A 16,952-nucleotide genomic window follows, 5' to 3' on the forward strand; every position below is an offset into this window, starting at 1 on the left:
CCCCCTAGCACCCCCTGTTGCCAATGAGACTCGATTTGGGTTTGAGACCCCTTGATGAAGATATGGACCTACGGCCTCTAGTATTCTGTTGTAGGTTATGGTCTGTACCAGAGCTACTTAATTATAGGCTAGAATTGCAGGAAATCCTTACTCTCCCAAACGTTGGGAAAATTCCCTGGTTAAATTATATAAAGAACGAACTAGGGAAATTAGGATTATCCACCTTATGGTCTGACCCACTGTCATCATGTTCTAGGGTCACACGGAGGCAGCTTACCACGCTGTACCAGGAAAGCAAACTTGCCACACATTTACAAAGAACATGCCTAGGCACTTTAACGGAATCATTTTTAATAACTAAGGACATCTATAGGTTCGAAACTGTCTTAGATGCCATATTCCCAATTACTATTAGGAAACTGTATCTTCAATGGAGATACGGCAGTTTGCCGATTCGGGCTTATACCAGTAAATGGGCCGAATCTTCGCCGACCCATCGCCCAGGGTGTAAATTTGAACAGGAAACTGATTTGCACATACTGTTTTTTTGCAATGCGTACGCGCAGGCGAGGAGGAAATGGATCGTCCTAGTGTGTAAAAACTTGGGGTTCTCTCACCGTTTGCATGCATATAGGGTCCTCAAGACCGATCTATCTGTGCACACAGTTTTTGCACTAGCTAAATATCTGGGGATAGTTTGGCATAAGAGAAGATACTTTTTAGTTGGGGATGTATGACAACTGTTAAATCATAAATGTATTACATCAATAATGTCTGTATGTTTAAGGCTGGTTTCCACTTTGTAAATTGGTTTTATATGTTTTAATATTTTAATATTTTATTATTAGTTGTCTTGATGCAATGTTCTTTGTACCTTTTATGGCAATATGTTGCCGAAATAAAGATCATGATGATGATGATTACTATCATGTGAAGATCAGATTAGCAGGTCCCATCACGAAAGGTAAGTCAAGTTTTCACAGCCAATCAAAGACAAATGACTAGAGAGTAAATAAGGATATGGAAGAAATATAGTCTAGAATTCTGGATATAAATCATAAACCAACTGCTTCAACAATGCTCAGGATTTTTATACAAAACCGGAGGCTCCTTGCCTTTAATATCAGCCAAGATAATCAAACTGCAGTTCACATTATACAGTAGGGAACAACTACAGAATTAAATCACAAGGCTATAAAACCATTGATTAGTCAGAAAACCCATGAACACTCCTGACTGGGTTCAACAAACCCTCTTTTCTAGATGCTCGCAGACAAGATAAGTAACCTTCCATTTTCTTTCTCATCCTATTTGTAACCAGGGCTTTAAGTGGGCCGGGTCTCAAGGGGTCGGAGCACCGTCAGTTTTTTTAAGGGGGCCTCGAACCGGGTCTCTATCGGGCTCTGTTTTGAGCCCTGGCACCAGCGGTCCGTTTTTTTCCCAGACTGCAGTGACAGCAGCCACCTCGATGTGCGTGTGGTGCGCGTTGCAGGTGAAGGGAAATCCTTTAGAGAGTCATTTTCTCTCTGGATTTCCCTTCTCTTTTTTAAACTAAGGAGCACTACCATCATCGTGATGTCACCAGGGCATTGTGTGGAAGTTTTTTCAATATTATAAACAAGCCATAGTTGCTGCGTATTTATCATATGCAACTAGTAATGACTTGTAGGTATGATGTGACTTGTATCATATTTGGACGCAATGACAGGAACAGCAAAATACAAGTCGGACGGCACACTTACCTTACGTGTTTTTAAGCCACGCCCTTAATTACATTGACCACGCCCATTTGAGAGACCCCCCAGTGTTTTCATCCCACTTAAAGCCCTGTTTGTAACAATATGTTAAATGTATAATTTAGACATGTTGTGTACTGCTTTTCATGATACACTGCTGCTCAAGTCAGCCTCTTCCTATGAAATTTTGATTTCCTAATCATAACGACAACCTCAAAACCAGTTTGCAGAGCTTTCGTATTGTCAGGGCTACTAGGATAATGCTACAAAGAAGATGAAATGATGCAGCAAGGTTATCTACATCAAAATTATGCAGCAAAAAAATGAAAATTATGCAGCACATTCTCAAACAGTATTCTTTTCATTCACTTTAGAAACGATTTTTGTGAAAACTGAAAATGATGTGGCAAATTACAGAATTACATAAGTTCATTGTCCACTATTTTTCGAACAAATAAACATGAAAAGTAAACCTATCCTAAACATTCTAACACCGATCAGTGCCCATTGTTAGTTGCTTTTGGAAGAAAAGAGGTTTTTCAAGCTAACTCCCCTAAAATAAACATGTAATATAAAAATACATAATGGGTAATGTGTAATTTGGTCCTGTATAGTCTTCTTTGGGTTTCTTGTAGCCTTTACAAACCACTCGGCCTTCGCCATTGTGGTTTATGGTATCACCACAACTCTAGATGGCAATATTTTACCATATTACAAAGTTCCTCTATATACAAAAGGCTATAGCATGCGTTCTAAATTCTCATCTAGTAGATCCTGATAGTAGAAACAAAGCATAGGTATTCTTTTTTGTACAGCAGCCTATTTTTGTTTATTATGGGGATTGAACACCACATGCAGCGGTTATTAATACAATTAGGTTTGTAATTAGGGGGCTCCAGTATTGCCAGCAGTATTTTTCTTAAATCAATAGACACATTAGTCGAATCTGGCTGGTGGGTTCTTGATTTAGCCACTCTTGCAATGGAAAGAAAAGTTTTTGGGCATTCATCCCCAAACCCCCTTGAGTGTGACTACTGCCCTGGGCTCTTCAGAAGTTCAATTATACAAGACAGTAATCCACAGCACACACTTCCCTTCCTGGGTGTATTGCCAGGCAGGACATAGACTTCCACCTATGGGCATAGATTAGTGCGGATTTCCCAACATACATACTTCCCAAAACGGTGAGCTGCAGATTCAAAATTGTGTTTGATGCATCTATCTTGCCCATGTTTAGCAGCCTTGCATTTCTATACCTGTTCAGTGAAGGCGAGGGAAGCTTGCACTGCTGTTTCTGTGCTGTATCTGTTTTGTATGTAACAGAAGTGAGTGCCCTCTTCTGCTGCTGTGCTGCACTTGTCCTAATGGAAAGGGAGGTTTTCACAACTACTGTCTTTGCAGTGTATATATGTGTCTTGAACCTTTGTGGTAGTATATGATGGAAGCTTGCACTGCTGCTGCCCATGTTACATTCTTACAACTTGTTGCTATTTATGCTGCACCTGTTCTGTGTTTCAAAGGAAGCATGTACTGTTTTGTATGTGAGAGAAGTGTGCATATTTGCTTAAACTTATACTGTGTGTCTCTGTGCGTATTAACAGAAGTTCTGTCTTAACACTGCATCTTCTTTTTATGATGAGCTGCTCTATTTTTTACCTCTTTTTGTATTACTTATAGTGGTTTAGATTATTTTACTTTGCTGATCTGTGTGATCGAAATAAAGTGTTTTGACAGACTGGTATTTACAGAAGTGTACCCTGCTTCAGTCCATGTCATACATGTTCTGGGTGAAAAGGAAGCTTGCACGGCTGCAGGCCATAGTAAACCACTTATCTGTGGGGAGCAGTTTGCACTGGTGCTCCTGCTTATGCAGCTCCTGCACGGTGGCAGGGTGCACAATACCTTGACATCTGCTGTGTCTGTCTTTGGGTGTGTCAGTGTAAGTCAGTACAGTCCCCGCTGCCCATGCTGTACCTGTTCTGGGTGAGAAGGAAGCTTACACTGCAGCTGGATATAATACGCCCCTCTGGGCTCCCAGCCTGGGCTTGGTATAATTTCTAACTGAGATGGAAAACGAGTTTGCTGCAGAATCAGGAATTTTAAGGAAGGTGGAATTCTCGCCTACCAACCACCAAGCAGGTAAAGGGGCTTTTTTGACTGCTGCTGTAGCATAAAAATACAACAATTGTGAGGGTTGAAAGGGCCCCTTAGGGATCTGGGCCTCGGTGCCACAGTGCCACTGCACCAATGCTAGCCACGCCCTTGATTACTACCTAGTCTGTCTTCCTAGTACTGGTCCTTACACCCTGGGGCTTGCCTCCTTACACAGGTATAATTTATCTACCTTAGCCCTGAAATAAACGTAAAACAAATCCTGACGTCCACTGCCATTTATTAGGGCCCACACAGCGAAAAATCAGGGTAGTGCCCCATTCCAGAATCACCTCTACCGGAAGTATTCCGGGAGCGGGAATACCGAGGCAGCTTTCCCGCCTAAACTGTCCAGTGTTCCCTAGAGTTTGCTACTGAGACCAATCTGTTGGCTTTTTGGCGGGTTATAAACCGGTAGCTCTTCTGGGCCTGGTTGGTGCGTCACCTCGGACAACAGCCAGTGAAAGCAGCTGCTGCTCTATCTGAGGAACACCCGGGAGTCCTGCGGCCTCCTTATCGCCAGCGGCCACAAAGGCTTCCGGGGAGATAACCCCGGTGCCATTCACGACGCCGTCCGCATGGCAACCTGGCAACGTAATTCCCTCCAATTTTTCTTTTTTTCCCTCCCTGCTTTCTTTCTCTCTTTCTGTCACTGTGATGACGCCAACAGCTGGCTTAGGAAAGAAATATATAAAGATCTGCTCTTTCGTTGTCAGTCGCAGTGTAGCTGCCTTTGTCGGAAAGGGGACTGGTAAAGGCACATTTAATTAAAAATATGCCCTTGCTTCAAAATGTCGTTTGGGGTGACTGGAATAAATCGCAAGAAACTGTAATTACATTTATATAACAGTTAGTGCACCTGACGAGGCGCTGAGGCGCCTGTTGAGTCTCTGGGACGCTCCTGTTGGTCAGAGTGAATGAATGGATGAAATGTCTTGTAAAGCACAACGAATGCCGGGAGGCGTCTTGGCGCTGGAATGCTGCCATGAAACCTTTCAAATGTCCCTGTGCTGAAAACAACCGTGTAACATAGTCTGTGTCTGATGCAAAGCGCTGTTATGTCCTTGTGCAAAGGTTTGCACTATGTAAATCTAAGAACAACGAAACGTGGATTCTGACTCTAAGCCCATTCTACATGAATTGAGGACGAAGCAATGAACATTGACACGAGAAAGAGCTGTTCATAAAGTGGCTGACTTGCACAGTGTGAAACTGGCATGCCTGGGATCAACCCTGGCTTTCCTGCTTGACCACATTGTGTGATCCCAGACCCAGACAAATGTATTGTTTCACCCAACCTCCTTTCTGTTCATCACATTTAAAAGCACCTTCAAATACCTTAGTTCAGAACGTGCGCTCTACAAAAACCTCTCATTTGTTTGATTTAATAGGGGTAATGTTGCTCCATCCCTGTAAAGAATCTAGTCCACATTCAGGGTACACATGACAACTGACTTGCCTCTTAGTTCATTAATAATGCACCTAGTAACACATCTCAGCACATGTTTAAAAACTCTGGATTTTAATAAATACCTCTTAATGCAGAGATATAACCGGATGTACCAAGGTGAAACGCTTCTGTGTATTAAAGAAATACAAGTTCTTTTTTAATTTTGAAGACACCGTATCATATTCTAACATAATGTTTGTTGCATGATTTACGTGCCAAATATTTCCAAGGATCAGCTTGGGCACAGGTTCCTAGAGTCAGAACCGGCCCGTGGCTTGACTCTGGCTCGGGTCTCCCTGTTAATTAGCTTGTACACCCCTAGTTTATTTCATCCAATCAAGAACTCACATTTAAATGTCCCCCGACTGCCTCATTTGGAGTAGCTTTAAACTCAGTGCGGGGTACAGATGGTATCCGCACACCAAATAAAAAATAACGTAAGTTATTGACCCCAGAATGGGGAATAAAATCAAATCAAATCAAACGTATCTTTATTCGGTTTCCATACTTTTTCGAAACACCATAAAAGTTCATAAAAAATTATTTAGCAAAGAATTAATATTGATACAATCCGAGTTGCGACCAATATTTTCCAACGTTTCATTTCCAAATTTACAAATCAATTCATCATATATATTGCGGATACAGTTTTTTGGAGGAATTTTTTTTACAAATACATGATATTAAATTTTAAAGGGTCGGTCTGTGATTTACACAAGATTTCAGAAAACATGCCACCGATTTGGCTTGTATCTCGTTGTCCAGATATTGTAATGCTAAAAACGCAGGGTGGCAGGTACACAGGCCAATGGATTTTAATAATAGAATAATCCATCGTCTGCGTGGAATTTCATAAAATTTGCAGAAAAGAATGATATGAATTGAAGATTGTGGCGAGCTATTATCGCACGGGCATATTGAAAGTTCCCTCGACCAATCGTTCTTGTATGGGAAAGTAATTAACCAGAAGAACATGTTGAATCTAAATGTAGTTAATAAAAAAATTCATATTGGTTTAAATTGTACATCAAATATGGTTGGATGGAAAAAGTGGTTTGGATGGCTACTGAGTTCTGTACTGCGCTTTTCCCTGATTCACAAGCTAATCTCAGTTGTCCTAGATGGGAAAGACATATTTTCTTTAGCTCTTTTTTAGGGATCTCACAAATGGTCGCTGGATCGTGAAAATATTTGTGAAGACCTAAATCAAACAGAAAGGATTTAACATAGGTTAGCCATTTGATACTATGCATATTATCAAGGTGCATGCAGTCTTTCAGTAAACATTGTGTTAGCTCACACTGGGCCGTAGTCCAAATCCTACGCCATAGCATGATCGGTTGGGTTTTTAGACAATCCGAAAGATAATCCATGCCCAGTTCTAAATGACAATTTTAAAAAAGGGGGTGGTGATGGACAGAGTATCTGAGTTAATCAGAACACTCCTACCCAGTCAACAGATCAGGGCTTGATCCATCACCGTTTTTTAGCTCACTGCACCATCCCAGTTCAGAACCTAGCTATATGCAAATTAGTCTGTCCCTGGCCCAGTGCATCATGGGAACAGGGAAGACCAAACTACCAAGCCAATTCTTCACTGGAAAGGAAACAAGCTTCCAGGGACCGGTTTCTGGCATTACAGCCGTCTTCGGCCCGGCTTGCTTGAATCCTGATGGTGCAGTGAGCAAGGGACTCATGTCTGAGCATACCCTTCCACACATGGTGGCCAAAATAATTTCAAAAAAGGGGGTGGTGATGGACAGAGTATCTGAGTTAATCAGAACACTCCTACCCAGTCAACAGATCAGGGCTTGATCCATCACCGTTTTTTAGCTCACTGCACCATCCCAGTTCAGAACCTGGCTATATGCAAATTAGTCTGTCCCTGGCCCAGTGCATCATGGGAACAGGGCAGACCAAACTACCAAGCCAATTCTTCACTGGAAAGGAAACAAGCTTCCGGGGACCGGTTTCTGGCATTACAGCCGTCTTCGGCCCGGCTTGCTTGAATCCTGATGGCGCAGTGAGCAAGGGACTCATGTCTGAGCATACCCTTCCACACTTATGGTGGCCAAAATAATTTCAAAAAAGGGGGTGGTGATGGACAGAGTATCTGAGTTAATCAGAACACTCCTACCCAGTCAACAGATCAGGGCTTGATCCATCGCCGTTTTTTAGCTCACTGCACCATCCCAGTTCAGAACCTGGCTATATGCAAATTAGTCTGTCCCTGGCCCAGTGCATCATGGGAACAGGGCAGACCAAACTACCAAGCCAATTCTTCACTGGAAAGGAAACAAGCTTCCGGGGACCGGTTTCTGGCATTACAGCCGTCTTCGGCCCGGCTTGCTTGAATCCTGATGGTGCAGTGAGCAAGGGACTCATGTCTGAGCATACCCTTCCACACTTATGGTGGCCAAAATAATTTCAAAAAAGGGGGTGGTGATGGACAGAGTATCTGAGTTAATCAGAACACTCCTACCCAGTCAACAGATCAGGGCTTGATCCATCACCGTTTTTTAGCTCACTGCACCATCCCAGTTCAGAACCTGGCTATATGCAAATTAGTATGTCCCTGGCCCAGTGCATCATGGGAACAGGGCAGACCAAACTACCAAGCCAATTCTTCACTGGAAAGGAAACAAGCTTCCGGGGACCGGTTTCTGGCATTACAGCCGTCTTCGGCCCGGCTTGCTTGAATCCTGATGGTGCAGTGAGCAAGGGACTCATGTCTGAGCATACCCTTCCACACTTATGGTGGCCAAAATAATTTCAAAAAAGGGGGTGGTGATGGACAGAGTATCTGAGTTAATCAGAACACTCCTACCCAGTGAACAGATCAGGGCTTGATCCACCAGCGTTTTTTAGCTCACTGCACCATCCCAGTTCAGAACCTGGCTATATGCAAATTAGTCTGTCCCTGGCCCAGTGCATCATGGGAACAGGGCAGACCAAACTACCAAGCCAATTCTTCACTGGAAAGGAAACAAGCTTCCGGGGACCGGTTTCTGGCATTACAGCCGTCTTCGGCCCGGCTTGCTTGAATCCTGATGGCGCAGTGAGCAAGGGACTCATGTCTGAGCATACCCTTCCACACTTATGGTGGCCAAAATAATTTCAAAAAAGGGGGTGGTGATGGACAGAGTATCTGAGTTAATCAGAACACTCCTACCCAGTCAACAGATCAGGGCTTGATCCATCGCCGTTTTTTAGCTCACTGCACCATCCCAGTTCAGAACCTGGCTATATGCAAATTAGTCTGTCCCTGGCCCAGTGCATCATGGGAACAGGGCAGACCAAACTACCAAGCCAATTCTTCACTGGAAAGGAAACAAGCTTCCGGGGACCGGTTTCTGGCATTACAGCCGTCTTCGGCCCGGCTTGCTTGAATCCTGATGGTGCAGTGAGCAAGGGACTCATGTCTGAGCATACCCTTCCACACTTATGGTGGCCAAAATAATTTCAAAAAAGGGGGTGGTGATGGACAGAGTATCTGAGTTAATCAGAACACTCCTACCCAGTCAACAGATCAGGGCTTGATCCATCACCGTTTTTTAGCTCACTGCACCATCCCAGTTCAGAACCTGGCTATATGCAAATTAGTATGTCCCTGGCCCAGTGCATCATGGGAACAGGGCAGACCAAACTACCAAGCCAATTCTTCACTGGAAAGGAAACAAGCTTCCGGGGACCGGTTTCTGGCATTACAGCCGTCTTCGGCCCGGCTTGCTTGAATCCTGATGGTGCAGTGAGCAAGGGACTCATGTCTGAGCATACCCTTCCACACTTATGGTGGCCAAAATAATTTCAAAAAAGGGGGTGGTGATGGACAGAGTATCTGAGTTAATCAGAACACTCCTACCCAGTGAACAGATCAGGGCTTGATCCACCAGCGTTTTTTAGCTCACTGCACCATCCCAGTTCAGAACCTGGCTATATGCAAATTAGTCTGTCCCTGGCCCAGTGCATCATGGGAACAGGGCAGACCAAACTACCAAGCCAATTCTTCACTGGAAAGGAAACAAGCTTCCGGGGACCGGTTTCTGGCATTACAGCCGTCTTCGGCCCGGCTTGCTTGAATCCTGATGGTGCAGTGAGCAAGGGACTCATGTCTGAGCATACCCTTCCACACTTATGGTGGCCAAAATAATTTCAAAAAAGGGGGTGGTGATGGACAGAGTATCTGAGTCCCTTGCTCATTGCACCATCAGGATTCAAGCAAGCCGGGCCGAAGACGGCTGAAATGCCAGAAACCGGTCCCCGGAAGCTTGTTTCCTTCCCAGTGTAAGAATTGGCTTTTGTAGTCTGGTCTGCCCTGTTCCCATGATGCACTGGGCCAGGGTCAGACTAATTTGCATACAGCCAGGTTCTGAAACTGGGATGGTGCAATGAGCTAAAAAACGGTGTTGGATCTAGCCCTGATCTCTTGACTGGGTGAGAGTACTCTGCTTAATTCAGAGACTCTGTCCATCACCACCCCTTGTTGTAAATAATTTTGTCCACCCTAAGCGTGGAAGGGTATGCTCAGATGTGAGTCCCTTGCTCATTGCACCATCAGGATTCAAGCAAGCCGGGCCGAAGACGGCTGAAATGCCAAAAACCGGTCCCCGGAAGCTTGTTTCCTTCCCAGTGTAAGAATTGGCTTTTGTAGTCTGGTCTGCCCTGTTCCCATGATGCACTGGGCCAGGGTCAGACTAATTTGCATACAGCCAGGTTCTGAAACTGGGACGGTGCAATGAGCTAAAAAACGGTGTTGGATCTAGCCCTGATCTCTTGACTGGGTGAGAGTACTCTGCTTAATTCAGAGACTCTGTCCATCACCACCCCTTGTTGTAAATAATTTTGTCCACCCTAAGCGTGGAAGGGTATGCTCAGATGTGAGTCCCTTGCTCATTGCACCATCAGGATTCAAGCAAGCCGGGCCGAAGACGGCTGAAATGCCAGAAACCGGTCCCCGGAAGCTTGCTTCCTTCCCAGTGTAAGAATTGGCTTTTGTAGTCTGGTCTGCCCTGTTCCCATGATGCACTGGGCCAGGGTCAGACTAATTTGCATACAGCCAGGTTCTGAAACTGGGATGGTGCAATGAGCTAAAAAACGGTGTTGGATCTAGCCCTGATCTCTTGACTGGGTGAGAGTAGTCTGCTTAATGCAGAGACTCTGTCCATCACCACCCCTTGTTGTAAATAATTTTGTCCACCCTAAGCGTGGAAGGGTATGCTCAGATGTGAGTCCCTTGCTCATTGCACCATCAGGATTCAAGCAAGCCGGGCCGAAGACGGCTGAAATGCCAGAAACCGGTCCCCGGAAGCTTGTTTCCTTCCCAGTGTAAGAATTGGCTTTTGTAGTCTGGTCTGCCCTGTTCCCATGATGCACTGGGCCAGGGTCAGACTAATTTGCATACAGCCAGGTTCTGAAACTGGGATGGTGCAATGAGCTAAAAAACGGTGTTGGATCTAGCCCTGATCTCTTGACTGGGTGAGAGTACTCTGCTTAATTCAGAGACTCTGTCCATCACCACCCCTTGTTGTAAATAATTTTGTCCACCCTAAGCGTGGAAGGGTATGCTCAGATGTGAGTCCCTTGCTCATTGCACCATCAGGATTCAAGCAAGCCGGGCCGAAGACGGCTGAAATGCCAGAAACCGGTCCCCGGAAGCTTGTTTCCTTCCCAGTGTAAGAATTGGCTTTTGTAGTCTGGTCTGCCCTGTTCCCATGATGCACTGGGCCAGGGTCAGACTAATTTGCATACAGCCAGGTTCTGAAACTAGGATGGTGCAATGAGCTAAAAAACGGTGTTGGATCTAGCCCTGATCTCTTGACTGGGTGAGAGTACTCTGCTTAATTCAGAGACTCTGTCCATCACCACCCCTTGTTGTAAATAATTTTGTCCACCCTAAGCGTTGAAGGGTATTCTCAGATGTGAGTCCCTTGCTCATTGCACCATCAGGATTCAAGCAAGCCGGCCCGAAGACGGCTGAAATGCCAGAAACCGGTCCCCGGAAGCTTGTTTCCTTCCCAGTGTAAGAATTGGCTTTTGTAGTCTGGTCTGCCCTGTTCCCATGATGCACTGGGCCAGGGTCAGACTAATTTGCATACAGCCAGGTTCTGAAACTGGGATGGTGCAATGAGCTAAAAAACGGTGTTGGATCTAGCCCTGATCTCTTGACTGGGTGAGAGTACTCTGCTTAATTCAGAGACTCTGTCCATCACCACCCCTTGTTGTAAATAATTTTGTCCACCCTAAGCGTGGAAGGGTATGCTCAGATGTGAGTCCCTTGCTCATTGCACCATCAGGATTCAAGCAAGCCGGGCCGAAGACGGCTGAAATGCCAGAAACCGGTCCCCGGAAGCTTGTTTCCTTCCCAGTGTAAGAATTGGCTTTTGTAGTCTGGTCTGCCCTGTTCCTATGATGCACTGGGCCAGGGTCAGACTAATTTGCATACAGCCAGGTTCTGAAACTGGGATGGTGCAATGAGCTAAAAAACGGTGTTGGATCTAGCCCTGATCTCTTGACTGGGTGAGAGTACTCTGCTTAATTCAGAGACTCTGTCCATCACCACCCCTTGTTGTAAATCAGTTCTAAATGACAGGCATAGGTTGAAGAGCTCTGCGGTAGTGCTAAAAGGTATAGAAGAAAAGAGTTCTCAACCCTCTGCAGTGCGTCAGTATCCGCAAAGCCCCATAATCCGGAGCCGTAACTAGCGGTACTAATGCACTTAGCCTCGAAGATCTTAAGCATCTCTTGATGTGGTCTCTTCCCTAGTTTTTGGGCAAACCTTACCAGTGCAGCAGTAGCTCTCAAGAACGTGAGCTTCCTTGCATTAATGGCTGGCGTCCATTTCAATTTATTGTCGATCAAGATTCCTAAGTAAGGATAGGAAGTTGTACAATCTAATATTGTATCATTGACAAACATGGGTTTAATTTTCTTTGGTCTAGGGCCCATATGCATTGCATACGTTTTTTATGTTTACTTTAAGATTTAAAGAATTCATAAAAGCACAGTAATTATTCAGTGATTTCTGAAGTTGGAGGGGAGTCCTTGCTAAAATTACCGTGTCGTTGGCATATAAAAGAGCTGGAATAGGCCGACGACAGATTGTAGGACGATCCTGACACCCCCCCAACATTGCTGCCTCCAAACCATTAGTATATAATGTAAATAGGAAGGGGGCCAGAACGCAACCTTGTCTGACCTCTTTCTCTATTTTGAAGGTCTCAGTAAGTTCCCCCCCTGTTCCATATCTCACCCTTGCCGATGCCCCGGAGTAAAGTTCTCTAAGGAAGTTGACCAGCACCGGGTCTACCCCCATGGCTAAAAGGATTGCTCATAATTTAGTATGGCTGACGCAGTCAAACGCCGCAGTCAAATCGACGTAAACCATGTGCAGGGGGCTTCTCTTAGCTGGACACATTTCCCTATTAACAATGAGAGATTTAGGGCCTGGTCCACGGTGCCCAGTCCCTCGCGAAACCCGTATTGTATATCTGAGATTAACTTGTAATCTGATACCCAGTCCTGGAGCCGTTCTAATAGTATGCGCCCAGCGACCTTACCTAAAGAATCCAGAAGGGATATTGGCCGGTAGCAAGTTGGACTACTGCGGTCGCCCTTCTTAAACATTGGGACCAGAATTGAGGTAGAGCAAGAGTCCACCAAGCCGACCTCACATGCTGCAGTTAGTACCTTCATTAGAACTGGGGACCATAAGTCTAAGTTGTGTTTAAAAAAATTCACAGGGACCCGTCGGGTCCCGGTGCTTTGCCAGATTTTGATTTCTTTAAAGATTCTATTATCTCTACATGGGTTAAATTTAGATCTATGGGGAAACTTGTGCCAGTCAAGTGGGATATGGTTGGTGCACCCTCTATTTGCTCTGGGGACTCTTCTTCGATGGAGCTAACATTTTTAGAGAAGTGGTCCACCCAGGTGGTTGCATCAATAGCCACCTCCAGACTTGGGGAATTACTCAGTTCGGAAAGAAAAGGAGATCTGACTATACTCCAGAATACAGTACTATTTTTCATGGAGCAACTTTCTTGTAGTTGTTTCCATAGCTGGGTTTTAATCTCCATTTTACGTTTCTTTATAACTTGGTTATAAGCTTTCCGTAGTTTAGTTACTTCCTCTCTGTCCCGGGGAATTTTGTTCAGTGACATTTTTAATTTGGAGTACGCCTTTGTACATTCAGTACTAAACCAACCCTTTTTACCGGTAACTTTTCCATTATTTTTGCGGCAGAGTTCCTCCGCAATATTATTTGTGATGATACCATAACTGGCTAGTATTTGTTCCGGTGAAGAATTGCAATCAAGACAAATTTTAAGAGAAGAAAAACATTTTTTAACCACATTAGTAGTCACTAGCTCTTGATTTACCTTTTCCCACTTCAAGGTGAAACCATTAGATCTTCCTATATTCAACAATTGTTGGTCTAAAAAATTCTGATGGACTAAGTCCTTCCGTAAAGTAGGGACATATAGTGACAAGATGTTCGGAAAGTGGTCGCTCACTGCACTAAGAATTGTTTCAAATTTTTTAATATATGCTGCGGCGAAAAGAGAAACAAATATAAAATCAATCGTACTAGCGAACCCCCTCCCAGTATAAATTGGAGCAAACGGAACTGGTGGGCTAGTTAATTCATTAGCAAAACCCATGTCAAAGGTAGCCTGCACCTCATTCATTCGTATACCGGCTCCTGGGTGTGCAAAATGTGTTAGGGAATTTCCTGCCTCATCCTCCATTCCACAGTTTTGTGTAATACTCTTTTTACATATTGACAGATTAAAATCCCCGCCCCAAATTAATACAAAATAATAATCCATATATTTCGAACATAAATCTTGCAATAAAAAGGAAACCTCATTTAAAACTTGGATTAACTCAACAGGAGTTAGATTATTATAAAAATGTATAACTAGATAAATGGACGCTCTGTTTATGGATATTAAAATAGCCTGGTAATCAAGGACTCAATTTTTTCTACTCTCAGAACATTAGAGATATACATTATTAGGCCCCCTTTTGCCCTTCCTGAGGTTGATTGTATTGCCTTTGAGAAGTAAGTTTTATATCCTACTAGATGGAGGGGGGTTCGGAGCCATGTCTCTTGTAAACATAAAATACTATAATCTCTAATTAAATGTATCCAGATGTCATTTGAAAATGTATTTGATACACCAGCCACATTCCAAAAAAATGATGTCTAAATTTAGGCCTTCTCCTTGTGGTAAATAAATAATTAATTACCGGTTCTATTTTTGACTGGATACAATATAAACAGATAGCTCAATAAATAAGAGTCAAGATACGAGGTAGCTAGAGTGTACAGGCTTTAATCAGGCATAAAAGGACTGGGACAGGACAGCCTGCATGGGAATGGGATGGCAGGGCCCGGCAGCTGCCGGGGCAGGATCTGGGAATGGCTAGCAAACTTTAATAACAGTGCACAATATTTATAGTTAAACAAATACATTGTATTCAATACAGTAGGCGTAGCAGTAGGCGGAGTTTGTAGCAGTCGCGAAAGATAAGACATAAAGTGGGTGTAACAAGAGGTGTGTACAGGGCGTATACATAGACATGTGATACAAACGTAACAGAATATGTCATAAACGGGGCGGAAACATGGAGGGGGCTACCTGAGCAGCTGGGACCTCTAACCTAGTGGTGCGCGCAAACTGGCAATGACGTGTTACTAGGGAGAACTGGGGGGCTATGACTTCTGTGCTAGAAGAGGAGACGAAAGTCTGGAGTGTCAGAGCGACATGTACCTAAAGCCTATCTAGTATCTAGTGTTTAGAGAACATGTTGATAGAATCCAAAAGTTATCAGGGCAAAGGCTAACAGACATTAATACTGGTGCATACATAATTCTACATATAGTGCGTGTGTGAGGAATATTCTATGAATATTAATACAGTATTTCTCTTACATGGAGACATAAAGGCTAGACCATGACGGAAACTATTGATGCGATTCAGTAGCTTAGGAATGCAGAGAAGGAGGGCTGGACTGATAACTAGAATCATAACATACTCTTGGCAGACTCGGAGGCAGAGCCAGGCCGAGCCGGGCACTGCGAGGCATGAAAGTAAGTGAAGGGTCAGGGATACAGGTGGGGGCTGTATCGCTCCTCGAGGAGGGTTCAGGAGACAGGAGCTGAATCTGAGTCCGGGCCCTTTTTAGGCCTAGAAACGGGGATAATTCAATGAATTAACGTGCACACTGTGAAACGTGGCAACATAACTTTACATAGGCCGAATATTCGTTGTATTCACGAAGACTGGAAACTGGCATACTAGAGATGGACACAACTGTAATTGCATCTTTAATCGATCAGAGGGGAATACATGCATATCATTCATGCACACATAACATAACATAGGGAACACGTAGGCACATATAACATGGCAAAATTTACTTTTCCACATTCCCTCCTTGTGCCCTACGTTTCCATCAGGAAACATCAATATTCATGATACCATCTACTATTTCATATAGCATCATTTGCTCGTCTCGAATTGTCTTGGAACGGGACTTAGGACTAGGAATACAAGAGGTAGCGCACATGCCGCAAATCGCAGGGCCACATTGTATACAGAGGCAGCAACTGAATATGATCGTTACTGCAATACCTAGGAATGACAATACTTTCCATCCCCAGGCAGATATGATACTCCAGAGCCAACCGGACCATGTCCAGGTGCCTGGATTCTGGTGTAACTGATGGGCAATTTTATGAAGTCTGGTTATAGCTGAATAAACAGACGGCGCGTTATTAGGAATGAAAATGCAACAACTAGATCCGATGACTCTACATGCTCCTCCTCTATCGGCCAGTATGACGTCAAGAACGAGACGATTTTGGAGCACGACAAATCTCATAGCAGATTGCTCTTCGGTTAAATTACCTAGAGCAGAAGTAGTCTCATTCACTACTGCTTCAAGAGTTCTGGTTAGTCTACGGATTAACTTACTATTCTGGACAGGTCCTATAAAGAAGAAGAAACCTTTATTGAAATCTGTATACTGTTCTAGAGCAGTTTCAGTTTGATCGACAATTGGGGACTCGATCTCCCTTCTAGGTCTGACGTGTACTAGATGTGTGTTTCTGTGATAATCAGATGGGGCTAGAAAAACTGGTGGCAGTAGGAAGGCAATGTAACAGGTTCCATCCCAATCGAGGGGCAGACGAACATATGCGGTCTGACCACAAACAAAATAAGAATGACGTGAAGCTTTGAAAATAGATTTCCCACTGTCACTATACTCGACAGTAGTAGTACAATCACTATGTCCTACATGTGTGGAACCATTCTTTCTGACACATAATTCGCCTTTGACTGGTAGTACTGAAATAGCAGGTAAGTCTGGAGTAGTATCAGACTGAACATTCAGGACCATAAAATTCGAAGAATAATTACCTAAATCATATACTTCATTTTCTAGATCTAACCCTGTTCTGTGGGAGAGACCTTGCTTGTCTGGAAAGCATGTTCTATTCAGAAGGGACATATCATTTGAAGATGACGTTAACGTGGACCATGCTCCACACGAACCATTATGTGAAAACGGATAAGGAAAGAGTGGCAGAACTCCCTTCGGTGTCT

The sequence above is a fragment of the Lissotriton helveticus genome, chromosome 10 (genome assembly GCF_964261635.1).
Source record: "Lissotriton helveticus chromosome 10, aLisHel1.1, whole genome shotgun sequence".
Taxonomy (NCBI): Eukaryota; Metazoa; Chordata; class Amphibia; order Caudata; family Salamandridae; genus Lissotriton; species Lissotriton helveticus.